Raw genomic sequence first — 26,938 nt, 5'->3', positions numbered from 1 at the left:
CCTCCAAGCATCTTCCTCCAGGAAGCCTTCTCTGACTGTTTGTCCCTGAGGCTGAGTGAAGCACTCAACTATACAAAATGGACAGGATGCATTTGCTTATTTACTTTGACTTCACCCTATTCTAAAAGGGCATGGCACAACTTTTGAAAGCATAATAGGATTTTTTTTTTAATGAATAAGTGAGAAATTTGAATGAGGGAAAAATAAAATGAGGAAAAGTAAAATGAACTCAGGGTAAAGACTAAGTTCAAATGCCTGCCACACAATCTTACTAGATGTGGGCCACAAAATTTGACTCTCAGCTTTCCAGCTACCAAAGCGAGAGACACACAATCAGTTAAGTAATCCATAGTGGACCTACTTTTGTTCATGTGTTTGTTTTTAAGAACACCTATTTCTGATGCTGTCATCCAAGGAATTTCTTACTTTGGTCTTCATTGAAAGAAGTCATGCAGAATTTAATAAGCAACTTAGAGGGAAGAATCTTGGTTTGAACATCTGCAAAATACCCTATTTACTTCATTTACTAGCAGAACAGGTGCACTGTTTAAGGTCATTTAATTCCCAAAATAGGTAAACAACATGGCAGCGTTTAGGAAGGAAGAAGTAGGAAGCAGGGACCAGAGGACATCAGACAGAGAAAGAAACACTCATACTGAAATGGTCAGTGAGTGCCAATTAAAGGAACCCCAAAAGGTAGGAAGAAGCAGGCGACCACTGGCAGGAAGTCTCCACCCTGGAGAAAGAGCAGACTGTAGAAAAAGCAGAGAAGTTCTTCAAGTCATAGGCAGACATTAAGAGGAAGAGGCACAGTGCCCCAGAACAGAACAGAGAACAATACAGAAATATTTCCACCAGAGAGGGCTTCAGGATGTCAAATTCCCTATGACCCCACCCTTCCTTTAAAGGTAAAGGAACTAAGACCCAGAGAGCACAAGCATCTTGCCCAAGGTCACAGAGCTGACACATAACTAGCACCCTGTGACTCTATTTAACACTTCAGGTGGTGGGCAATGAACAGACTGGGAGGCCTTATAGAATGGCCAACTTAGGTGTGGAGCCAGAAACACAAGTGGATGACCAATAAAGCAGTCATTTGGATAAAGTAACACTTGCTTTCCCAGTTATTAAAACCCCAACCAGCGCTGTGACATAGAGACATGCTCACGAGTAACCTAGGAGAATCACAGGGATCGCTGGAATGCTTACTGCATATCAGGCAGTCACTAATCATCCTCCTTTGCAGCATCTCACTGAATCCCTGCACCATCCCAGGAGGTAAAATCCACTGCCGTCTACATTTCACAGATAAGAAAACAGCCTCAGCAAGGCTAAAGGATTTCCTCAGGGTCATGTAGATACGGGGTGGGGACGACGGGATTTGAACACGGGTCCATTTGATTCCAAGATGTGGGTTCATTCCCCAGCCCGAAATAACATTTACCCTTCGATTCCAGTGAGCAAGAACAAAGGAGATGAGCATTTACCCAGCACCAGAACTGATTCATTCAACTCTAAGCGCTCCCCATAAAATGGAAAAGGCAGAACCAGGCTGTGTGATACAAATGACCCTACAGCAAATGCACTCCAGGTCAGGCCTGTAATTCATGTTCACGGTGCTCACTCTGTCTAACAGAGGGAATCTCCACCCCTGTATGTATATGCAGTGAAGAGAGCGCTTGGGGAAGCCGATGCCTTCCTGGTCTGCCCACAGCAGGAGCTCTGACCCAGGGCTCTATGCCCTGAGTGGTAAATGTACTTGCCTTGAGCTTTGCCTCTGCCCTGAGGGCAGTTCTTCTTGGACTTCGGTGCAGTTCCTATTTCACAAATCAGAGCTTAAACCTTCATAAGAGAGTATTGATTTGTGCTATCAAAGCAGTGAGATTCTAGAGTGGGGAGCTGAGGGAGTCTGGTCTTTTTAATCAATATTTTCTTACTCATTAAAGCAGATGTCTGATTCAGATTTTGATTTTCAGCCAGACTCCGGGACTGAGAATCAGTGTGCTGATGATGTAGTCTTTACTGGGCAACAAAAATCTGTCTCTCTCTCTCCCTCTGTGTCTCTCTCTCTCTCTCTCCTTCACCCTCTCTTTCCTCTGGTGTCTTTCCCAGCCTTGATGTTCGAATTCAAGACCTGCCGACTTTCAGGGCAGAGGGAGATCCAGAGGATAACCTCCAACCCAGAGCCGAAGCTAGCCAGCTGCCCAGGGTTCCCTTGCTCTGGGGATGGATGCATCATCATCATCCCAGCAGATCATTTCTGCCCTAATGGGCTGCTTAGTCATCCTTTTCAGACGGGAGCCCTTAAGATTTAAAGATCTGAGCAGGTAAAGAGCAGCAAAGAAGATCCACAAACTTGTCAAAGGATAATTCATGAGGGGCGCCTGGGTGGCTCAGTCATTCAGCGTCTGCCTTCGGCTCAGGTCATGGTCCCAGGGTCCTGGGATCGAGCCCTGCATCGGGCTCCCTGCTTGGCAAGAGGCCTGCTTCTCCCTCTCCCACTCCCCCTGCTTGTGTTCCCTCTCTCGCTGTCTCTCTCTCTGTCAAATAAATAAATAAAAATCTTTAAAAAAAAAAAAAAAAAAGGATAATTCATGAGTCATGGCCCAAATGCCCTCCTGGGAGTGATCTTAACCCAACATTCCTCGCAGACCTCCTGCCCACTTAGGCAGCACTGCACGATGCACAGAGCACAGGATTTACAGCCGTCACAGACCTCGTGCGGATCTTCAGCTCAGCCCACTTACTGAAACTGTGACTTTGGGTGAATAATTGAACTCCAGGCCCATTTTCCTCATCCTTTAGATGCTGAGAGTAATCACTACCTCAAGCAGTTGGTATAGAAGGGAAATTAGACAGCATAAATAAATAAACCAAGTGCTTCTCATAATCACATAATCATAATCCTACCATCACAGTCTCATATCATTGGCACATAGTAGGTTCTCAATAAATGTGAGTCCTTCCATCTTTCTCTCTCAATACCCCCACTCACCTTTTCTCTTTCTCTTGGTCCATTTTTCTGTCCCCTTTCCACGGATCTACCTCACGCTCTCCTTCTCACCATCCCCCCAACTGGACTTCACACCATAAACTGTCAGCACCAGAAGGATCTAAGGGAGTCATCCCTTCAAGCTGAATGACATGCCCCACATCCCAGCTACTCACCAGCACAGCCACGGGCAGCGCTCAGCCTTCTGACTCACACCGTCTGACGGCCTCATCCTTTTCTCTTTTCAGATTTGAAATTCTTGAAAGTGGCAGCTTCCTGGCCGTTTCAGTAAATTTTCCAGAGAACAACCCCCAAGAGCAGCACAAAAGGCATTGGTGGGATGTGTCTGAAAAGAATTTGTTTCACTGATATTAAAAACAAAAATAACTAAAACATTTCTCACTTAAAACTCTGATATGATGGCTCATCTCAGTTAAACTGTTTCAAATCTAACACACATTTTTTATAAATGTAAGCTTTGGGGTGTCCTTCCTCTCCCGTCTAACATCACTAGCATGCTAAGCCAGCTCGTATTGACCTGGAAGAACCAGTTATTAGCATCTCTCTCCAGCTCTGCATTCAGTATCACCGCATTGGTGGCTTTAAATTGAAATGGTGGGAATATTTACACCACAGAAATTGGCAACCACTACAATTAGGCTGGGTTTTTTGTTTTGTTTTTTGTTTTGTTTCTTCAAGAGAACCAATTGTGAAACACTTACCAGCACACTATTAATAGGTTCTCATGACTTGAGCACTGATTCTTAGACAGCACCCCCTTTGCTTTAAGGAACATTTAAGTTTAATTTTGCAATAATGATTTTGTACAGTAATTCTACCTGTGTGCACATGGTCGTGAGTTTAGGTCTTCAGAAGTCTATGTTTCTCTAAAACACCGATATTTCTTCAGTTTATCTATCACTGGCTGGTCATGCCAGAGGCTCTATTAACAGTCAATCATATAAATTTGTTCTGCCTTAGTTCTGTAAAGATGAAGGTACCTGCTGGGCCGCGGGCACATCAGCCTATTGATTCAAATAGAGAGTGTAAGATTGTGAGGGTTTTGTCCCCAAGAATCTCCGCGAGCTGCTATTGGCATCATTGAGCATTTCATTGTTCATGCCCACATTCAGATAGAGCTCATTTTCTCCAAATATTATACTGTGCTAGCAGCCAAGAGGCCATACACTGGGCTCTGAAGCCAGACTATCTGGGATTGAATCCCAGCTCCCCCACTTACTAGAAATTTCCTTAACCTCTCAGGCTTCTGTTGTAAAACAGGGGTAATAACAGTACCACCTCCCTGAGTGTCACAAGGGATTCAATGAGTAAGGGTATCAGATGCTTAGAAGAGTGACTGGTATACAGCAAGTGCTAAATAAATGTTCACTATGAGGAAAGAATGGAGATAGAACATTCAAGTACCAGACTTTAGCTGGGTGGCTGGGGATGAGGTTGGAAAGAACCTTTAGAGGAAAGGTTTAGACTCTTGCTGCTGGAAGCCTAAATCAGTAATGGAGGGGCTCCCAGAAGCTCTGTGTTTAGGAGGTCCTCCTGTCCTTACTCCTCTTTCCCACTGACAAATCAGGGATCTGCCACAGCCAGAGAGAATGGAGCTTCCCTTCCTCTTCTGGGACAAGAGTTCATAGTCTTAGTCCTTAGGATGGACTTGAAGGGTGATGTCCATCTGTAGACACCACTACAGGTTATGACACAGTAGATGGCCTGTGGGTTAGATACAATTCCTGCCTAAGAGCCCCCACTTCCCTACTCTTGTGACCCTCGCAGAAGGCACGGTGGGAGATTCACAGTAGTTAAAGGATTCACCCCTATTGTAGTCATCCGGCTATTCCCCAAAATTCTAATTCTTCTCCTTCTAAGACATGGTGGGATCACACTTCCCCTCTTCTCCTAGTTAGGCCAGTCTCTCTATCTTATCTTGGACAATGAAATGTGAACAGAAGTGATATGTCTCCTTCAAACTTCAAGAGCCAATGAGTGATTTGTCCTTTTCCTTCTGCCTGCCATAGTGACTAGAAACACTCCATATGATAACTTTCCATCAATTTTCATGCCTGAGTGAGAATAATCCACAGCAGAGTCCCAAGATTACCCACAATAGATATACAGTAAGAACAAGATAAAATTTCATTATCTGAAGCAACTAAGACTTTGGGGGTTGTTTGTTACTGCACAGGGCCTATCCTATCCTGACTGATACAACCTTAATTCCACTCTAATTTATACTTTAAAATATTAATAAGGTCTTTGCAAACTTCTTTCACTTATTATTGGTAACAAATTACTTGTGATAACAGATCTCAAAAAAACAATAAAGTTTACAATCACTAATTTACAGAAATAAAATGTATTATCTACAAGATTCGTGTTGAGGTTTTGCTATAAATTCCATTTATTTGGCAAGTTCATTAATCTTTGTTTTCTTTGTCCTTTACTGGACAAGGTGATCCATTTAACCTTAAAATTTCTATACTTTAATTCTGTTAAAGATTCATGCCTGAAAGAAATCAAACACACATCCTGTGAAGGCTGAACAAAGGAGAACTCTATAGAGGAAATTCAGTGGCAAAAGAAGAGCAGCTGCATCAGCAATGGCTGCCACCTTCTTCCTGAAAAGTCTCTTCCCTTGCATTATCCTCGTCTTTATCCCAAAACAACCACTCCAGTTCCCAAGGGTTCAAGTCCCCCCATCAGGGATTTTTTCTTGGGCCTACACCTTTTTTTCCTCAACAGAACTGATACAAACTGCATTTTCAAAATAAATTTTCACGAAGAAAGATTCTTAAAAAGTAAGTGAAAATAGGGGTGCCTGGGTGGCTCAGTCAGTTAAGCATCCGACTCTTAATTTCGGCTCAGGTCATGATCTCTGGGTCATGAGAGTGAGCCCCGCATGGAGCTGGGGAGACTGAGCTCCCCAGAGTGGAGCCTGCTTAAGATTCTCTCTCTCCCTCTCCCCCACTGCCCACTCTCTCCCTCTCTAAAACAAATAAATAAATAAACAAAAATAAAAAGTAAATGAAAATACAGTGTATATGTAAAATACAAACAGAATATAACTAACGAAATTCTTTGGTGGGTTTTTTGGTTTTTGTTTTTTTTTTAAATGCTCAGAGAATCACCACCACAAGTCATTAGCCTTTGGCTCTAGTTTAGCCGGCAGCGTTCACAGGCCCCTTGTTGAACTTAATTCTAGTTCTGGCTTCCTCACAGGGAGAACCATCCCATCTCTTACTACATGACCACAACCTAATAAACATCTTCCTACAATCAAGGACAAATGCCAGAACCACTTTCCTTGAATCAAATGTCTTTGGCCCTCTAACATTCTCCCCTTCAGACTTGATTTTTCTGATTCAGGGACACCACACTTACAATCCATTCGCAGGAGAGTGGGGAGAGGCATCCTTAACTGTACTGATGGATCTCACCCTTCCAAGCTCAGGTTAATAGCATTGTCCATCTCTATAACTTACCATGTCACCCACGCAGTGCAGTAAAAACACATACACATGCACACCATATATGCTCATCACACTGAAGAAAACGATTTCGTCTAATCAATATAATTTTTCCAATATTGAATCAACATATATATTTACAGTTACTGTATTTTGATTTATTGTCTCAGTTAAGAATATGAGCTTTGAGCAAATATACAGGGCTTAAGTCTCTGCCCCAGCACTTCATGGCTTGGGATCCTCAGGCAATTACTTAATCTCTCTAAGCATCGGCTTCCTCAAGTGTAGACGAAAAATAATATAGTACCTATGTCATAAGACTGATGTGAGCTAATGAGCACAGAATGAGGGCATGTACATCAAGCAGTTTAGCACAGTGCCTAGAACATACGAAGTACCCAGCAACTTTTAGCTAGTGGTGGTAGTGGTGGTAGTAACAGTAACAACATTACGATCTTAAATAAAATGAGGAGGATCATTGTCTCATATTCCATTATCCCCATATTTCTATTGTAGCTTCCCTAAATCTTCAGCTTTTTTCTAGTAAATGCCTGACAGAGTGGTTTTTAAGTTCTTTAGAAATTCAAAGCACTTGAGTAATTATCACCGATTCTGCAATATTACCCACATCATAGACAAGACATTACCTATGCCCCAGTGCTCCAGAACTATTCAAATATGCTGATCCAACAGTGATGCTACCCTGGCATCTTCACAGAGTAAAAGGCTTCCCTTATTTTCTGCCAAGCCACATCATCCACTTGCTTGAAACTCGTCCAGATTTGGTCCTGCATTAGGAAACACATAAGTGCCCCCAAGAGAATTCAAACACTTAAGCAAGGCACTGAGCAATTAAACTTTGTGGACTACTTTAGAAACAGAAAAAGGAAAGGAAAGGAGAGGAGTCATAGATAGGGAAAGAGAGAAAGGAGAAGCAAATTTAAGTGGCTCAGCTGGGTTTGGGGGAGATAGGAATGTGTCTACTCATTATGTGCTTCCGTTGGAAGGAAGTCAAATGTTTTCACTGAAAAGCAAGCAGAAAGCTTTCATGATTTAGTACACAGGAAAACTCATAAATTAAGGCAAAGAAGTTCCCAATGTAAACAGGTGCAATCACATCCTACATATCACAGCTGTCATAAATCTGAGCTGGTCTGACTGCAAGAGGCAGGCGGCATGACAACTTTTGGGTCTTCCTGGCCTAAAAGCTACTTCAAAGATCACATCTCCTGTTTGGCTCTCTTCTATTCTGACCTAACCTGGAAGCCTCTGAACAGGGAATTGGACTGAACTTCCTCTTTGATGATTGGCTCATCCCCCAAAGATTCCTATCCCTGGCCCAGAAGCAGGGCCCCAAGAAGAGGTCCCTGGTCCTACATCTGCTGCATCTGATATACGGGCAGTAGGTCAGATAAGCAGACCAAACAAGCTCTTCAAGGCAACAAGTATCTGAGCATTTGCCAAGTGCTAAGCACTGTGGGAAATACATAGCTCCTGCTTTCCAGAGACCCACAGTCCAGCCACTCATGGGGAGGAAATTCCCCTCTTCATGCCCCAGGGCAGTCTCATGACTTCACTCTAAGTCCAGTCCATTCTAACCTGCACTGACTTGCATCTCTTTCTTGGGAACCAGAAAAGAATTTCCCTATTTAATTAAACACTAGGGTACAAGGGAACAAATTTAGTCATAGCCTAGAAATAAACCAACCAACCAAATCAGACTTCAAAAGAGGTAGATCCAGTAAGAAGACACAGCTTCTTGACACAAGTTCAACAGCTCAAAATAGCAAAAACCATTTACTGAGAGGAAATGAGTACCAGTGATGGTGATCCCTTTTCTTATCAAAGTATCTTGTGCTTAAAGAATAAAAAGCTTACCTAAAGCCCAGCTAGGAGCCAGTGGGGTCCAGAAAAGAAAGGTGTGCAAAACCATAGGACTCTCATTGCCACCCTCCAGAAAGATCCATATGTGCCCCCAAGCCTAAACAAGAGAAGAAAGGCCAACAGAAAGCCTTCAAATTAAAGAACCTGAGTCACTTTTGAAAATCTGCCCCAATAATTCATTCTGATGGTCATCTATAACTCTCTAAGAAATGTTTATATCCCATGTGCCTGGGACTTTAGGGCACCATTTGAAGATGCTTTTCATTATAGTATGGAACATTTTCCCTTTTGTGCAGTGGCATCCTTCTGATGTACTGAGGTGGTCTCTAAAATTCTGATGAGGTGGCCTCTAAATTCTGATTTTCCTGAGACCTCCAGGAAAATCCACAGATGAGGTTTGGAACTGTCTTCTGAACCAATTAGGTCTTTCCTAGTCAACCATCAGCTACCATGAACCTAACTAACTAGAAAACTAATCAGAAGTGACCCAAACAACATCTTTCTCTTTGGGCTTGCAGTGAAATTCTTCAGGATCACTAATGATAAGAGCTAACATTAACTGAATATTTACCATGTCCCAGGGGTAAATTAAAGCAAAGTGTGGTTAAGCAACTTACAACTGGTCACATAGCTTAGTGAAGTTTGGACAAGGGTTTAAACGTGGCTGGAAAATGGACCGAGCGTGCAGACCCAGCTGTAGAGCTTTTATACTGAGCCATGCGCTCCAGGCTACACCCCCATAAACTGAATGACCATCATCAGCTGTCACCGTAGGCTTCTATCAACCATTTTCTTTTATTCTGAGAGTTCACTACAGTCTAGTTAAAGATTAAAAGCCCGTCAAGCCTGCAATGATGATGTTTTTTCCCTTTTAAATGTTTATAAAGATAGGGCAATAACACACAAGAATCTGGCTCGGTTTTTCTGTAGCATCGATTCCCATCTCTTTCTACATATCAAAATCATGTGGAGGCATTTAAAAAAGAAAAAAAAAGACTGATGTCCAGGAAATGAGCTCACAGATTCTGATTAAATGAGTCTGGGGTGGGTGGGTCCTAAGAATCTGTAAGTTTTTAAACATTTTCCAGGGGAGTCTAATGTGCAGCCAGGATGAGAAGAGCTTCACATTATAGGATGGGAAACCCATGTTCCTCTGAACACAGAGGGAACTGTCAACTCCTTGCTCCCCATTTAATCTCTTTCACCGCTTCCCCCTCCAGTCAGTTCAGTACCCTGCTGCCAGATGGATCTGCTCAGACTTTATCATTCCTCTACTCTGAATCCATCTATAATCCCCACAGCATCAAAAACTACATTCCACATCCTTGCCCATGTCAAAGGCTCTCTACACTGTGACCCAAACCCACCATTCATCGTCATATCCATATCCCTAGGTGATCTTTCCACTCCTGCTAAGTTGGTCTGCCCCCGAAACCCCGTTTCTTATTCTCTGATGCAAAGCAATTCAGCTTTGCTTGCCCTATCCCTCACTCACTATCAGGTCCACCTTGTACACCAAGGAATTTTGATTACTCACTCCTCCTTTCTTTCTTTTGCCAGGATCCCCTCTCCTTAAGAGTCCTTGAACTGCCCAAAAGGCTGGCAGTCACTTTTTCCTCTGGCTCAGGAACTTCTCCAGATCTTGCCCTCCTTAGGGAGCCTTAGACCCCTCCGTCATTGTCTCTCCTTTGTTCTTGAATCCCTTGGTTTGGCACCCAGCTCCGTCTTCTAGGACAGTGCCCCTCGGTTCAGTCATTCTCCCTTGTTTCTAAACACAGCCAACATGGGCAAGAAGGGCCAGAGCCCTGCCGCTCACAAGAGGGACATATCAGGAAAAGCTCCATGAGGGCAGGGGTCTTTGTCTATTGCGTTCATTTAGGTGTCCCTAAAACAGTACCTAGAACATAGAAGGCATAGCAGTAAATATTTGGTGAATGAATAAATGAATGGATGAATGAATGAATGAGGACATCCATCATGACCTAACCTGATGATGATGAATCCTTTCCACTTTGTAAAGCAAATCCACTCGTGTTGGGGGGAAGATCCCTTATTTCCACTTAAAACTATCTATCATGTGATTAATTATTTAACACACTCATAATAACCAGAACCCTGATTAATACTACACAGCATTTGTATTACCCTTTGTGCTTTTCAATGCATTGTCCCATTTATTATCTCAGTCCATCCTCATAATAACCTCATTTCCCTTTCACAGATGAGAAATGAGGCAGAAAGGTAGCAGGACTTGATCACAGTCACAGAGCTAGTTGAGAGCAGAGTCAGGATGGAAATCGGGACTCCATCTGCCGTCCCAGGCTCTCTCTCCTCCTGCCGCTGTTGCAGCAGTGCTGCTGTCACACTTTATCAAACACACAGTGACACACATCCCCACTGACGTCCTCACAAACCTGCTGTATTGGTCAGGGTTCTCCAGAGAAACAGAAACAATGGGGTAGAGAGAGGGATAGATGGATAGGAAGAGATTTATTCTGAAGGACTGTCGCACCTGATTCTGGAGGTTGAGAAGTCCCATGATCTGCCATCTGTAAGGTGGAGGGAGACCCAGGACAACAAGTGATACCATTTCAGTCCAAAACCAAAGGCCTGAGAACCAGGGGAGCCACTGGCGTAAGTCCTGGTCCAAGCAGAAAGCCTCACAACCAGGAGATTCAACATCTGAGGGCAGGAGAAGACAGATGCCCAGCTGAAGCAGAGAGCAAATTTTCCCTCTTTCCATCTTCTTGTTCCATTCAGGCCCTCAATGGATTGACGATGCCCACCCATACTGGGGAGGGCATCTTCTTTATCACTCAGTCTACCAATTCAAATGCTAATCTTTTCTAGAAACACCCTCATAGACAGGCCCACAAATATCTTACCAGCGATCTGGGCACCCTGTGACCCAGTCAACTTGACACAGAAAATTAGCCATCACATCTGGAGGGATTGTGCAGATGTTGATGAGTTTCATTCAGAGAACAAATGTAAAACTTAGGTAACAGGTACTTTGTCTCTATACATTTGGGGTGTTCACAAACAAATTCCTATCAAATTAGGATAAGGGCGAAAAGCTATTATTATTGAAAACCACAACAGCCCCTCAAGGAGAGAGGACCCTGGTAAAAGAAAGGAGTGAGGAGTCACAGTCCTCTTATGTACCAAGGCGGATCCAATGGTGAGTTAGAAAGGGTTAGCAAGCCCTGAACTGCTTTGTCAGGAATCTGAAAGCAGCTTCACTGAGAGGTTCTGGCTCACGGAGCCCCACGAGAGCGCAGTAAACTACCAGCAGGAGCTGTGTTCATCTCAAGGCCCAACCGGAGCTGAGAAATCCACTTCCAAGCTCACTCCCACAGTCTTTGCCAGGCCTAAGCTCCCCATGGGCTGTTGACCGGAGGCCCCAGTTCCCAGGCACGCAGTCCTGCTGATCAGGCTGTGCACAACACATCAAACAACTAGACCCAGAGATGGGAGAGAGGAGATAAGGTGAGGCATGTAAGGTGGGAGGCTCGAACTGAAGGAGGTACTCATGAGACCTCCCCCAGTTGGGACCAACAGAGCGCCCACGTCAGAAGCTGCCGTCTTTTTTTTATAACCTCTTCTTGAAAAGGCAGTATGTCTTAGTGTGTCTTAGCGTGCTAAGCTGCCATCACAAAATACCATCACCTCTGCTGCAGGCTGCTGTCCGCACAGACCAGCCCTGGTACAACGGGTGAGGGCTCTCTACGAGGGGTGAATTCCAGGAGGTGGGCAGCATTGGGACTATCTTGGAGACTGGCTACCACCGAAGTTACTCAGTCTTCAGATCACGTACCTGCGGGTTCATTTCCAAAATCCCACCTGGATTAGATCAGACGGGTGTGCATTACCAGGAATTCAGCTAAATGGGCTTGGTCTTTACAATAGCCTTATCTACTTAACAAAATCCTTTTAACAAATGTCTCTGAGGCAGGCGCCTCCTTAATTAACTGATTTAGGAGGAAGATAATGTGGCAGTACATTCAGGAATTAGGGCTTTGAAGTCAAATATTTGCATTTGAATCCTGATTCTGCTGATCCCTGGCTGTCGGATCTTGGGTTAGCCACTTCCCCTCTCTGAGCTTTGTTCTTCACAACTGCAAAAAATACTACCTCTTAAGGTACTTGCGAGAATTCCATGACAGAATTCAACCCTTTGACAAGCATTTTCAAGTACTTGGCTCATCATCAGTGCCAAATTAAATGCTTGTCAAACCCATATCTAATGTAATCTAATTGCCAGTGGTCTTCCTCAAATAAAACAGGAGGACATTAGGAATAATAACTGAGAAGCTTTTATAAAACGTTTTCTCCTTATAGTCAATTCATTTAACTGCCCTAGGAATTAGTTTCCTTATCTATAAACTATATATAATTAACTATAAGTGAAGTTAAATATGGGGCTCATTGAGGAACAAGGAGAGCATAAAGGGAGAATTTTTATTTTTTTTTTAAAGATTTTATTTGTTTATTTGACAGAGAGAGACAGCGAGAGAGGGAACACAAGCAGGGGGAGTGGGAGAGGGAGAAGCAGGCCTCTTGCCAAGCAGGGAGCCCGATGCGGGGCTCGATCCCAGGACCCTGGGATCATGACCTGAGCTGAAGGCAGACACTTAACGACTGAGCTACCCAGGCACCCCGGAAGGGAGAATTTTTTTTTTTTAATTTTATTATGTTATGTTAGTCACCATACAATACATCATTAGCTTTTGATGTGGTGAACCACGATCCATTGTTTTCGTATAACACCCAGTGCTCCATGCAGTACGTGCCCTCCTTAATACCCATCACCGGGCTAACCAATCCCCCCTCCCCTCTAAAACCCTGTTTGTCTCTCAGAGTCCATAGTCTCTCATGGTTCATCTCTCCCTCCAATTCCCCCTCCCATTTTTCCCTTCCTTCTCCTAATGTCCTCCATGCTATTCCTTATGTTCCACAAACAAGTGAAACCATATGGTAATTGACTTTCTCTGCTTGACTTATTTCACTCAGCATAATCTCCTCCAGTCCCATCCAGGTTGATGTAAAAGTTGGGTATTCATCCTTTCTGGTGGCTGAGTAATATTCCATTGTATATATGGACCACATCTTCTTTATCCATTCATCTGTTGAAGGGGATGTCGGCTCTTTCCACAGTTTGGCTATTGCAGACATTGCTGCTATGAACATTGGGGTGCATATGGCCCTTCTTTTCACTACATCTGTGTCTTTGGAGTAAATACCCAGAGGTGCAATTGCTGGGTCATTGGGTAGCTCATTTTTAAATTTTTGAGGAACCTCCACACTGTTTTCCAAAGTGGCTATACCAACTTGCATTCCCACCAACAGTGTAAGAGGGTTCCCCTTTCTCCACACCTCTCCAACATTTGTTGTTTTTTGACTTGTCCATTTTTGCCATTCTAACTGGTGTAAGGTGGCATCTCAATGTCGTTTTGATTTGAATTTCCCTGATGGCTAATGATGATGAACATTTTTTCATGTGTCTGTTAGCCATTTGTATGTCTTCTTCAGAGAAGTGTCTTTTTCATATCTTCTGCCCACTTTTTGACTTGATTATTTGTTTTTTGGATGTTGAGTTTGAGAAGTTCTTTATAGATCTTGGATACCAGCCTTTTTATCTGTAGTGTCATTTGCAAATATCTTCTCCCATTCTGTGGGTTGCCTCTTTGTTTTGTTGACTGTTTCCTTTGCTATGCAGAAGCATTTCATCTTGATGAAGTCTTCCAAAAGTTCATTTTTGCTTTTGTTTCACTAGCTTTTGGAGATGTATCTTGAAAGAAGTTGCTGTGGGCGATGTCAAAGAGGTTACTGCCTATGTTCTCCTCTAGGATTTGGATGGATTCCTGTCTCACATTGAGGTCTTTCATCCACTTTGAGTTTATCTTTGTGAATGGTGTTAGAGAATGGTCGAGTTTCATTCTTCTGCATGTGGCTGTCCAATTTTCCCAGCACCATTTATTGAAGAGACTGTCTTTTTTCCATTGCATGTTTTTTCCTGCTTTGTCAAAGATTATTTGACCATAGAGTTGAGGGTCCATATCTGGGCTCTCTATTCTGTTCCATTTGTCTATATGTTTTTATGCCACTACCATGCTGTCTTGGTGATCACAGCTTTGTAATATAGCTTAAAATCGGGCAACGTGATGCCCCCAGCTTTGTTTTTCTTTTTCAACATCTCCTTGGCGATTCGGGGTCTTTTCTGATTCCATACAAATTTTAGGATTGTTTGTTCCAGCACTTTGAAAAGTGTCATTGGAATTTTGATCGGGATGGCGTTGAAGGTATAGATTGCTCTGGGTAGCATAGACATTTTAACAATGTTTATTCTTCCGATCCATGAGCATGGAATATTTTTCCAACTTTTTGTGTCTTCTTCAATTCTTTCATGAGTGTTCTGTAGTTCCTAGAGTATAGATCCTTTACCTCTTTGGTTAGGTTTATTCCGAGGTATCTTATGGTTTTGGGTGCTATTGTAAATGGAATCATTTCTCTAATTTCTCTTTCTACACTTGAGTTGTTAGTGTATAAGAAAGCAACTGATTTCTGTGCATTGATTTTGTATCCTGCCACATTACTGAATTGCTGTATGAGTTCTAGTAATTTGGGGGTGGAGTCTTTTGGGTTTTCCACATAAAGTGTCATGTCATCTGCGAAAAGAGAGAATTTGACTTCTTCTTTGCCAATTTCAATACCTTTTATTTCTTTTTGTTGTCTGATTGCTGTTGCTAGGACTTCTAGTACTATGTTGAACAATAGTGGCGAGAGTGGGCATCCTTGACATGTTCCTGATCTTAAGGGAAAGGCTCTCAGCTTTTCCTCACTGAGGATGATATTCGCTGTGGGTTTTGCATAGATGGATTTTATGAACTTGAGGAATGTTCCTTCTATCCCTATACTCTGAAGAGTTTTAATCAGGAAAGGATGTTGTATTTTGTCAAATGCTTTTTCTGCATCAATTGAGAGGACCATATGGTCCTTCTCCCTCCTCTTATTAATGTGTTCTATCACATTGATTGATTTGCGAATGTTGAACCACCTTTGCATCCCGGAGATAAATCCCACTTGGTCGTGGTGGATGATCCTTTTAATGTATTGATGGATCCTATTAGCTAGGATTTTGTTGAGGATTTTGGAATCCATATTCATTAGGGATATCGGTCTGAAATTCTCCTTTTTGATGGGGTCTTTGCCTGGTTTGGGGATTAAGGTAATGCTGGCCTCACAGAATGAGTTTGGAAGTTTTCCTTCTGTTTCTATTTTTTGAAACAGCTTCAGGAGAATAGGTATTATTTCTTCTTTGAATGTTTGGTAGAATTCCCCAGGGAATCCATCAGGCCCTGGACTCTTGTTTTTTGGGAGGTTTTTGATCACTGCTTCAATCTCGTTACTGGTTATTGGCCTATTCAGGTTGTCAATTTCTTCCTGTTTCAGTTTTGGCAGCTTATAGGTTTCTAGGAAGGCCTCCATTTCATTCAGATTGCTCAGTTTATTGGCATACAGTTGTTGATAATAATTTCTAATAATTGTTTCTATTTCCTTGGTGTTAGTCATGATCTCTCCCCTTTCATTCATAATTTTATTAATTTGGGTCCTTTCTCTTTTCTTTTGGATAAGTCTGGCCAGTGGTTTATCAATCTTATTAATTCTTTCAAAGAACCAGCTTCTAGTTTTGTTGATCTGATCTACTGTGTTTCTGGTTTCTAATTCATTGATTTCTGCTCTAATTTTAATTATTTCTCTTCTAATGTGTGGCTTAGGCATCGTTTGTTGCTTTTTCTCTAGTTCTTTTAGGTGTAGAGTTAGTTGGTGAGTTTGGGATTTTTCTATTTTTTTGAATGAGGCTTGGATGGCTATGTATTTCCCCCTTAGGACCGCCTTTGCAGTATCCCATAGGTTTTGGACCAATGTGCTTTCATTCTCATTGATTTCCATGAATTGTTTAAGTTCTTCTTTGATTTCCTGGTTGACCCAAACATTCTTGAGCAGAGTGGTCTGTAGCTTCCAAGTGTTTGAGTTTCTGCCAATTTTTTTCTTGTGATTGAGTTCCAGTTTTAAAGCATTGTGGTCTGAGAATATGCAGGGAATAATCTCAATCTTTTGGTATCAGTTGAGACCTGATTTGTGACCCAGGATGTGGTCTATTCTGGAGAAAGTTCCATGTGCGCTCGAGAAGAATGAGTATTCTGTTGTTTTAGGGTGGAATGTTCTGTAAATATCTATGAGGTCCATCTGGTCCAATGTATCATTCAAAGCTCTTGTTTCCTTGTTGATTTTCTGCTTAGAGGATCTGTCCATTGCTAAGAGTGGAGTATTGAGGTCTCCTACAATTAACGTATTGTTATCAATATGACTCTTTATTTTGGTTAACAGTTGGCTTTAGTAGATGGCTGCTCCCATGTTGGGGGCATAGATATTTACAATTGTTAGATCTACTTGTTGGATAGACCCTTTAAGAATGATATAGTGTCCTTCTGTGTCTCTAATTACAGACTTTAGTTTAAAATCTAATTTGTCTGATATAAGAATTGCTACCCCAGCTTTCTTTCGAGGTCCGCTGGCATGGAAGATGGATCTCCATCCCGTCACTTTCAGTCTGGATGTATCTTTAGGTTCAAAATGAGTCTCTTGTAGACAGCATATGGATGGGTCCTGTCTTTTTATCCAATCTGCAACCCTGTGCCGTTTTATGGGAGCGTTTAGGCCATTCACATTGAGAGTGATTATTGAAAGATATGAATTAATTGTCATCATGTTGCCTGTGAAGACGTTGTTTTTATAGATTGTCCCTGTAAATTTCTGTTGTATATCATTCTTGGGGTCTTTCTCCTTTTATAGAACCCCCCTTAATATTTCTTGCAGGGCCGGCTTAGTGGTCACATATTCTTTCAGTTTCTGCTGGTCATGGAAGCTCTGCATCTCTCCATCCATTCTAAATGACAGTCTTGCCGGATAAAGTATTCTTGGCTGCATGTTCTTCTCATTTAGTACCCTGAATATGTCTTGCCAGGCCTTTCTGGCTTGCCAGGTCTCCGTGGATAGGTCTGACGTTATTCTGATGTTCCTCCCTCTGTACGTAAGGAATCTCTTCCCCCTAACTGCCCTTAAGATGGCTTCCTTGGTTCTAAGATTTGCAAGTTTTACTATTACATGCCGGGGTGTTGGCCTGTTTTCCTTGATCTTAGGAGGGGTCCTCTCTGCCTCTAGGATGCGAATGTTTGTTTCATTCCCCAGATTAGGGAAGTTCTCAGCTACGATTTGCTCAAATACATCTTCTAGTCCTCTCTCTCTCTCCACTCCCTCCGGGATTCCAATTATTCTGACATTGGAACGCTTCATGGTGTCACTTATTTCTCTGATTCTATTTTCCTGAATTCGGAGTTGTTTTTCCCGAACCTCCTCTTTTCCCTTTTTATCTATTATATTGTCTTCCAGGTCGCTTATTCGTTCTTCTGCCTCAGTTACCCTAGCTGTTAGATTATCTAGATTGGATTGGATCTCATTGAGAACATTTTTAAGTTCTGCCAATTCACCTTTTATTTCTGCCCTTAGAGACTCTATGTTGCCATTAATTGATTTCTCCATTCTAGCCATTGTCTTCACAATTGCTAGGCTGAATTCCAACTCTGACATCTTGGTTATATCTGCATCCATTTGTAAATCTGCAGCATAAGTCATGATCTCTGAGTCTTTTCTATTTTGGGGGCTCCTCCTCCTAGTCATTCTGTTGATGGGTGTTGGAGGGAATGTATAGAGTCCAAATTATTGACCAGAACCCAAGCAAGATGCACCTGTTTTCTTGGGACCTTAGGGTTGCTGACCTCTTGTTTTCCCAGCCTGTCTTCTGCGGGAGGGGCCTGCCACACTGTTATTCAGGCAACCCTGTTTGGGCAGAGTTGCCCTGCCCCCCTGTGGTGGGGGATGGGCTCAGTGGGAATCAGTCTTTGGGGCTTTTGTTCTCTGGCGGCTTTCCCTGGCGGCTTTCCGCGTCTCTTCCGCAAGTCAGAGCAGAAGAGACCGTTTCCAACCCTCTGCCTCAGAGCAGAGAGATTGCAGTCTGTTCTTCAGTGAGCTCTGCAGGCCACACTGTCTCTGTTTCTGTCCGTGCTGCTATAAACTGCAGCGTCCTGGGTTGTGCGCCCCTTCGCAATGCCCCCAGTCCTGCCTCCAGGTCGGGGCACGTCTCTGCCCTTTGTGCTTCTAAAACCACCAGCCACTCCCAGTTCGCTTGCATGCGACCTCGCTGCTCCAGGTTTCCGCCCTGGGGGGCTGCCCTAGAGTCCTTTCCTCGCCGCTACCGGTCTGCGAGTCTGTGCCCATCCCCAGTGCGTGAGGCTGTTGCTCACCGGCGCTGTAGGATCCCCATGGCCAGGCACCCTCCCACTGCCGTTTATCCTCCGATATCTGCCCGCGGAATCACGGCTCCCCGCTTTGTACCTCAAAACCAACCGTCTGCGATATTCTGTTTGTAGAGATCCAGATCTTCTTACATCTCAGGCTGGTTTCGTGGGTGCTCAGAGTGGTCTGGTAGATATCCAGCTCAATTCCGGGGACCAGTTGAAATAGTGTCCCCTACTCCTCCGCCATCTTTCACCCTCCCCGGAAGGGAGAATTTTTAAATGATTAATATTGCAAGACATTTTATGTTCTGTTGTCTCTCCTCTTTTGTTCTGTAAAGTTATTTTTTTATTTTATCTCAATTCCAGAATAGTTCACTGTTCTGCAGGTATGATGCTATATATAATTTGTTCCATCTACAACCCAAGATGGTTACAAATGAGCATGAATGTTTAAAGAGCAGATATTCCCCTTCCTCTGCCAGAATATCTGTGAAAGGAAAATAACAGAATAATGGCTTTTTGACAGGAAGAAAGACTTCTCACTATTGTCTGCCCCCCAAAAACCAAGGGGGTCTGTAGAACTCCCTAACCTCTCTGCCTTGAGGTCCTGCAGCTGTGGCTAAACTGTATCATTTAGAAACACTTGGCAGGTGTGCATTTCAGAGCCCCACCTCCTCCAGGGCCAGCATCCAGCAGGCAGAAACAGTGAGAGCAAGAGAGACACAGGGAATGAAGACACATATTTTAGTGTCTGATATTGGGCAATCGAAGACAGAACAAGCCATTACTGTCTACGGTTAGAAGATGAGTTCCGAATACAAAGAAGAAACCAGTTCAGGATGCTGAGTGGGGACCAGCAGGAGCCATCTGTGGCTGGGGGGTGGGGGGGAGGAGAAGGATGAAGAATGAGAGGCTGGTAAGGTGACAGGACACCCAGGACTGAGGGTAAAGGCAACCAGGGAGAAATGTTAAAACATGTCCAAGAGATACTAAAAATCAGTGATGAATGACTTTCAGTTTTAAGTTCTTCCCCAATCTTCCCCAGGCAGTGTTTTCCATTATCCCTACTCAAAAACAAACAGCCTACTATTCATAACACAAACAGCATTGTATTGATTTTGCTTTCAGAAATTACAAAGAGGAATGGGGGACAGTGTCCAAAAAAGCAGCGAGGACAGTTACCACAGGATCCAGGAGCACTGACTGGAGTAGGTGACCGCCAAGAAGCAGGTTACACTGGGGATGACTCGGGAGATATAATCCTTACCTCTGGGATCCTCAGAGGTATCAGGGAGAGCACTGGCAGACCCCACGATACTTGAGACAGGGTCTATTTAAACACTTAATGTCTACCACAAAAAAGGGTGTTTCCATAAAGCCAAAGAATTCCAGAACATCTGGTTTACATATGCATGTATGTATAATGCACACAGTAAAAAATATATGTGTGTGTATATATGTGTGTGTATACATATATACATACACACATATATGCTTGAAATTACTTTTGATAACTGCATATAGTTAAATGATATACTGTATAAATAAAATGCCTACCACAGTGCCTGGCACGGTGTTCATCAGTAAGTATTACTTAAGCAGGAAGATGAAAAAAAGGTATCTTAATAACTGGTCCTAGAATGCCTTTCTGGAGCAGGAAGAGCTTTTGTTTAAAACAAGGCATTGAGGGGCGCCTGGGTGACTCAGTCGTTCGGTGTCTGCCTTCAGCTCGGGTCATGATCCCAGTGTCCTGGGATCGAGTCCTACATCGGACTCCCTGCTCAGTGGGAGGTCTGCTTCTCCCTCTCCCACTCCCCCTGCTTATGTTCCCTCTCTCGCTGTCTCTCTCTGTCAAATAAATAAATAAAATAAAATCTTTAAAAATAAATGAATAAATAAATAAATAAATAAATAATAAAACAAAGCATTGAGGCAAAGTTGAAATCCCAGGGTATGGGCCTGGGGGTATGGTTTTAGATGGGCATTTAGCCTCCCCAGGGCATTTGGCAATGCCTGGAGACATTTTTGGTTGTTGAGCTGGGGGTGGGAAGCAGGGGGCACCTTACTGGCATCTGGTGAGTAAAGATCAGGAATACTACTAAACATCCTACAGGGGTGCCTGGGTGGCTCAGTCGTTAAGCGTCTGCCTTCGGCTCAGGTCATGATCCCAGGGTCCTGGGATCGAGCTCTGCATCGGGCTCCCTGCTCCGCGGGAAGCCTGCTTCTCCCTCTCCCAGTCTCCCTGCTTGTGTTCCCTCTCTCGCTGTGTTTCTGTCAAATAAATAAATAAAATCTTTAAAAAAATAAAAATTAAAAAAAATCCTACAATGCATTAAAAAAAAAAAAAAAAAACCCACAACAAAGATTTACCCAGCCCAAAATGCCAACAATTCCGGAGTCAGCTGAGGAGACAAAGCAATAAGCGTGACCAATAAAGTGTTATGCATTAGAAGTAAACAGAAACTAGTCAACAGAGAAGAAAGAGGTAAGGAAGCAAGATAGAACACAAGGAGGATGGCTGAATAACACACCAAAGATTCTAGAGGACTCAATGAGATACCACCTCACACCAGTTAGAATGGCTAAAATTAACAAGTCAGGAAATGACAGATGTTGGCGGGGATGCGGAGAAAGGGGAACCCTCCTACACTGTTGATGGGAATGCAAGCTGGTGCAGCCACTCTGGAAAACAGTATGGAGGTTCCTCAAAAAGTTGAAAATAGAACTACCATATGATCCAGCAATTGCACTACTGGATATTTACCCCAAAGATACAAAAGTAGGGACCCGAAAGGCTACGTGCACCCCGATGTTTATAGCAGCAATGTCCACAATAGCCAAACTGTGGAAAGAGCCAAGATGTCCATCAACAGATGAATGGATAAAGAAGATGTGGTATATATATACAATGGAATATTATGCAGCCATCAAAAGGAATAAGATCTTGCCATTTGCAACGACGTGGATGGAACTGGAGGGTATTATGCTGAGCGAAATAAGTCAAACAGAGAAAGACATGTATCATATGACCTCACTGATATGAGGAATTCTTAATCTCAGGAAACAAACTGCGGGTTGCTGGAGTGGGGGGTGGGGTGGGAGGGATGGGGTGACGGGGTGATGGACACTGGGGAGGGTATGTGTTCTGGTAAGCGCTGTGAATTGTGCAAGACTGTTGAATCTCAGATCTGTACCTCTGAAACAAATAATGTAATATATGTTAAGAAAGAAAAAAAGAAGAAGAAGAATGTAGCAGGAGGGGAAGAATGAAGGGGGGGAAATCGGAGGGGGAGAAGAACCATGAGAGACAATGGACTCTGAAAAACAAACTGAGGGTTCTAGAGGGGAGGGGGTTGGGAGGATGGGTTAGCCTGGTGATGGGTATTGAGGAGGGCACGTTCTGCATGGAGCACTGGGTGTTATGCACAAACAATGAATCATGGAACAGTATATCTAAAACTAATGATGTAATGTATGGGGATTAACATAACAATAAAAAAATTAAAAAAAAAAAAAAGATTCTAGAGGACTTATAAGAACAAAATGTCTAACCATTTGAAGCTGTTTTCTCTGTTGTCATCCAAATGCTCTTCTTGTCTCCCCAAACCTGCAGTAAAAGCTGCCACATGCAAAGACCTTGGGACAGCAGATTGCATAGGTGGTGGTGTGCATGAGCATGCATGTGTGTGAGAGTGTGTGTGTGTGTGTGTGTAGTAAGGAAACCATCTGAGTCTCACCTCTAGGTCAGAGTAAAAAGACCAATGTCAGACCCAGAGAAGGAACTAGGAATTATGCAGGGACAGAAAGCCAGAACCAAAGGCGCCTATGATAATATGAAGAACCTAAGAATTGGAAAGAGCAGAATTCTGAACCAAACTATATGTGATCTTAAGGGACAAGGATTTCTTAGCTCCCATATAGATTATAGTTCTTCTAATTATATTTTTTTAATATCAATTCATTCCAAAAGGTCATCCTCAACCACCTTTCTTAGCTGTTGTATAAAGTCCCAAGCTACAAGCACCCCTTGATCTGAGAGATCCCAACTTGCATGCAGTCAAATGTCTGAGCTCACCGAAGGATCACCAACCAGGCAGCACTCCTTTCAAAGTGGGGCCTGAACCTCCCTGAAGCCCTATGGGAATGTCACACATTAAAGAGCCACCGAATACGGTGCAAATACAGACATGAAGCAAACTTTGAAAAGATAAGAGCATTTACAAGAAATACAGAGTTCTTATTAAGAGGCAAAGAGATGAAGTACTATTTCCTTTGGCACGGTGCCATAAATTCAAATCTGGTCTCTGGGAGGAGAAGGTGACAAGCGTTGCTATACATTAAAAACATCAACCAAAAAAAAAAAAAAAAAAAAGTGCAGAAGCAGCACGTAGAAAGCCCCTTTGGACAGTTACAGAGCCGCTCCTAGGGAATGACAAACACTAACTCGTGAGGAGCAGGAAGGTTTGGGGCCAAAGATCAGTGGGCTAACAACTAGGGGAACACAATAAAACCTTGAAATGATCTGCCCTGAGAGTTGTGACCAGTGTGTAATGGAATTTAGCAATAAGAAATAAGGAAAACAATAATAGCTTTCCATTTTCTGTGGTATGAAATTCCAGACAGCTCATCTAACCCCTTGGTGTCCAGATCTCTCTCAGTCACTTAATGAAACAGTGGTTGCCCAAGACTAGAAACACTCTGTAATAATAGCTTCCCTGTGAACCACAAGTCAAGAGAAATAGATACAGCCTGACACCCAGCCTCTCCTCCAAAGAGGTCTTAAAAAAACATAGTGAAGGCTAATACATCCTCCATCCGGGCTGTGTGTATTATCTGGGCAAGATCACAGGGCATATTCTGCTTATGGAGTGAACTGAGCTCCAATCAACAGAGAAGCCTCATCTGAGCGCCTGACAGCTTAATTTAGCTTAACAATTACATCTGCAATTTGATCGTGCAACCTCTCCATCTTGATGGCCAATAAAAGCGATGCTTCCCCTGAGATATGGAAACTTAACATGATTAAGGGAAAGGGAAAAAGAAAGAATTTACATTCTCTGACTCAGCCCATCAGTTATCCACCCCAGTGGTCATTCCTCTTTGTTGTGACAGACTCACTGCCTCTTGATCATATTGACCACACAGAGAGACGGCAGTCAAGTTCTCTCTGAACTCCTCTGCAGGGCGGTGGAGGGAGGGTGTCCCACATCTCCCCGTTCTATGGGACCACTGTAGGAAGTGAGACAGCTCAGGACAACCTCGAATGGCAGTCTCCAGGAACCATGGCGGGGCACTTGGAGAAAGCAACAACAAAATCAGATTTCCCAGGAACACAGTTCTAGTGCAGTGTGTGTTCTCTATTGCTGTTGTAACAAATTAACACAAATTTAGTAGCTTAAAAAAAAAAAAAACACCTACTTCCTGGTTTTGTAGGTCAGACACTTGAGGACCTCCAAGGTGCCCCACATCACAGACTCTGATGGAGCTTCCTTCCTCAGGGCCGGAGAAGGGTTCCTTTTGCTAATGAATCTCTTAATCTCCAGTTAAACACTTACGCACCCAAAACCCCACTTAAAAAGTCCAAAACAGAGCCAGCCTCAGACTGCACAAATCACATTCTTGTAAGAGTTCTGTGCAGCTGATGAAGCCAGGTGGAAAACAGGCCCACCATCTTGTTTGCCTCTTCCCGTTCTCTTTACCCATCCCTTGTCTTACTCCTCTTAGCAAATACTCATTTGTTGACTAAGTGAATCTCCCTCAACTCTTGCCCCCAAAACAGATTATCCAGTTGCGTTATAAGAGTACCATTTTTCAGCCACCATGTATCGAATACCTATAAATAAATATGAAATAAATATATAAGTATAAAATGAAGGTGCCAGTCATTAGGCCATTGTCTTAGCTCCAAATCTGTCTTTCTGTGCTCTGCCCTTTGATGTTGAGGCTGGGACTCTGAAAATGACCCGTTTCCTTTGGCAGCCGGCAGAAGCTATTGGGTTCTGCTAACAAGGCCCAGGAGGGAGCCTGGAGGACAGGAAGAGAACACTGCTTGCTATTCTCAGCACTGGCACCCCACCAACGACCCCTCACCTCCCAGCAGCAGCCAATCCCAGCCTCCACCCACTTTTGGCCCTTCCAGAACAGTGTCCTTGTGCCCTGTCAGAGGTGCTAGGATCTCCTCAGAGATCTGAGTCCCAGAATGAGAGGCTCCTCCTCCATGGTTCTAGGTTCTGGCAACCCTAACATCTTTCCTTTGTTACCACCTAAGTGGCAGTGACTCCCTGCAGTTATCAACTCTGGATTACCTCAGCCTTCCCACCCAAACCTGTGTGACCAACTCCCTGTATTGAACTCCCTCCGTTGAGACAGCCAGTGTGGTTTCTGTTCTCTGATTGGATCCTGACAGATACAGCCCACGTTAGACATACAGAATTCAGATGAATAAAAAAAGGATCGAAAATTATAGGGTCATTCAAATATGAAAGGGTCTTCGAGATCACCTCCTTCACCTCTGACATCTTACCTGTGGGGAAGTCAAAATGCAAGAGAGGGTGACTCACTCAAGGTCATAGCTGGTGGTGACTAGCCCAGGACTGGAGTCCTGAGCTTCCTGACTCCACGTCCAGTAGCCTTTTTGACACATTGACAAAGTACCACATGCTTGCTCCTGAACTCAGAGGCAACAGAAGATGATGTTTGGGGCAAATTCTCAGTTTCAGACCATTGATCTGTTCTGTCCAACATGCCTCTCTTATCAAGCTATTTATTTATCTACAAAGAAAGAATGCTTAGGTGATAAGAAACCCAATGTGCTATCCTATGTCATATTTATTGGAGGATTCAAAAGAGCTAGCCAAATAAAGCCAAAGTTGGCAAAGGGAAAAGCTATTAGTTCTAGGAGCCTGCCCTAAAGAAAGAGAATCTACCCAGCGCTTATCCCTAATATCATTTACCCTCCATTGGGAAAGTCATCTAGCTCTGAAAATGGAAGAGGAGAGAAACAGGGACCAGGAAAAAAGGTAGAAAGATAAATTCTCCTGTCATTTCAGAACATCCAACTTGCCTTGAGTCATTTTGTTCATTAATCTACTATGTGTCTAACTCTGTGCTAGGTACTGTGGTAAAATCTAAAGAAATACAAGATTCTTTACACTCAAGAACTTAACTAGTTGTAGAGACATCACTACATACAAATAAAACCAGAAAACACTAAAAGATAGCATGTAAGCAACATTGGAAATGGGCGGGGCGGAGGGGGGGCACCAACAGAAAGTACTTTGGAGAAGAAGAGAAAGAGCAAAGTATGCAGAGTACAGCTTGAGCTCAGAGGGAAGGAGAGCTCGGATTGCCTTGGTTAAAGGTCTCCTGAGCCAGGAGAGGAAAGGCCTGAAGGGGCCTCAGGGAAATGAAAAGAGGAGATTGGGTCTATAAAGAAGAACTTGATTTTCTGAATGAAAAATGGATCTTTGATACACAAATCGGCAGAGGAAATGCTATGTGGAGTGCTGTCACGAAAGCAATTTTAGGAAGTGTAACCTTTCCCTGGTGCATTCATTTCTTAAGGCTGCCATAAAGATGGTAGCATAGAACAATAGAAATGCATTCCCTTGCAGAGTGGAGAGCGGAAGTCCTAAATCCCAGTGTCGGCAGGGCCACACTCCCTCAGAAGGCTCTAAGGGAGACTCCTTCTTTGTCTCTTCCAGCTTCTGGAGGTTCCAGGCACTCCTCTGTTTGAGGCAACGAAACTCCAGTCCCTGCCTCCCTCTGCGTACAGCCCTCTCCTCTTCGTGTCTAATGTCCCCCTGCTTTTCTCATTTCAGGACACCTGACACTGGATTTAGGACCCAGCAGGATTTTCCAAGACCATCCCATCTCAGGATCTTTAACTTAATCACATATGCAAATGTGGGTTTCTACAGAAGGTCACGTTCAAGGTCGGTGGTGGAGGTGGCGGGAGGGGGCAGGACACGGACATATCTTTTGGAGACCACTCTTCAACCCACTGCAACTGGTGTTACCTGAAACTGTTTGGTTACACTTTCACTTGCCCAGACCAGGATTAAAGAGTAGAAAACCAAACATCAGCCGATCCTTTCCTTCTTTCCTTCACTATCAGAGAAAATTCTTTCTCGCTAACACATATATGATAGTAGCTAACATTTCTTGCCTTCTTTCCATGTGTAGGGCACACTGTCAGCATTTTGATATACTCTATGTGAGGATTA

At 43.3% G+C, this 26,938-nt stretch overlaps 1 long non-coding RNA gene across 3 annotated transcripts in view; it reads right to left on the bottom strand.

Moving 5' to 3' along the window:
• LOC116644187 overlaps positions 1-26,938 on the bottom strand; it is a 251,890-nt gene that overhangs the window by 197,803 nt on the left and 27,149 nt on the right. For 2 of the 3 annotated variants that reach the window (XR_004301717.1, XR_004301719.1), the window contains exon 2: positions 3,169-3,338. This is a non-coding gene — a long non-coding RNA (uncharacterized LOC116644187). Of the gene's footprint in view, positions 1-3,168; positions 3,339-7,118; positions 8,087-26,938 lie in introns of those variants that run through there. The other variant, XR_004301718.1, reaches the window with a different exon arrangement.

The sequence above is a fragment of the Phoca vitulina genome, unplaced genomic scaffold (genome assembly GCF_004348235.1).
Source record: "Phoca vitulina isolate PV1807 unplaced genomic scaffold, GSC_HSeal_1.0 scaffold29, whole genome shotgun sequence".
Taxonomy (NCBI): Eukaryota; Metazoa; Chordata; class Mammalia; order Carnivora; family Phocidae; genus Phoca; species Phoca vitulina.
Note: the sequence above shows the minus strand (reverse complement) of the source record. Positions and strands in the feature narration are given on the sequence as shown.